This window comes from Condylura cristata, unplaced genomic scaffold (genome assembly GCF_000260355.1).
Source record: "Condylura cristata isolate star-nosed mole 26May11 unplaced genomic scaffold, ConCri1.0 scaffold00066, whole genome shotgun sequence".
NCBI lineage: Eukaryota > Metazoa > Chordata > Mammalia > Eulipotyphla > Talpidae > Condylura > Condylura cristata.
In genome coordinates, this window is record NW_004567167.1 from 32,794 (window position 1) to 33,780 (window position 987).

Genomic DNA, 987 nt, shown 5'->3' on the forward strand with positions numbered 1-987 from the left:
GCCCGCGCTGTCCAGACCGTGGGGGGCCCCTTGGCAGAAGTCCCCGCACGTCTGCGGGGCGCGGCTGCGGCCCCTCCCTGGCCCACGCAACCCCCCACAGCCTGGGGGGCCGCCCTGAGCCTGCAGGGTGTGAGCCTGGGCCTCAGGCTCTGAACAGCCTGAGGGGACAGGGCAGAGTGGGGGGCTCTGGCTGAGCTTGGGGGGCGCAGGGCCGGGGCCTCGCTGCTCTAAGGCCACTTGAGTCCCACTCAGGGACACACACCCCGAGGTTGCCCCTGAGGGCCCCGGGACCCCCCGCCCACTCCCCGGGCTCCACCGCCCCGATGAGCCGGCCCCTGCCCGGCGGTGGGGGGCGGCCAGGGCGCCCCCGGGCCAGTCAGCGCCAGGCAGGTCCACTGCGGGTGCTCCTGGGGGTCGCTGGAGACGCGGGGGGGGGAGGGGAGGAGGGAGCCAGTGGAAAGCCCGGCCAGGCTGTGTGCTCAGAAAGCCCCCCAGCCCCCGCCCCAGCGCACCCCCCTGCCTCCCGCTGCCCCCCGTGCCACCAGCCCTCCCGGAGGGAGCCCGCCCTGCCCTCCTGCTCGGGCCACTCCGCCGGCTTCTGGGTGGGCGGTCAGCAAGCGGGATGGGCCGGGAGGGCGACTGGCAGCCAGGTGAGCCGGGTGAGGCAGGTGCGCCCAGGTGCGCGCCCTGGATGGGCGGTCTGCGTCTCGGGCTGCCCCGCACACGGCCCCTCGAGCCCCTGTAGCCAGGGACAGGACTGAGGAGGGGCAGGAAGAGGCGCTCGCCGCCCGCTGCTGCGGCCAGGAGTGTCCCCGCTGTTCGCTCTGGGGTCAGGGGGCCTTGTTGGGTCCTCAAGGCGGTGCCAGGCGGCTTCATCCTCAGTTATAATTTTTTAAGCTTTATTTATGCTACAAGAGCTGGGGTGCAGGTCAGAGGTGCGGGGGTGAGAGGACCCCCCAGACACCGGGGGGGGCGCCCGGGCCCCGC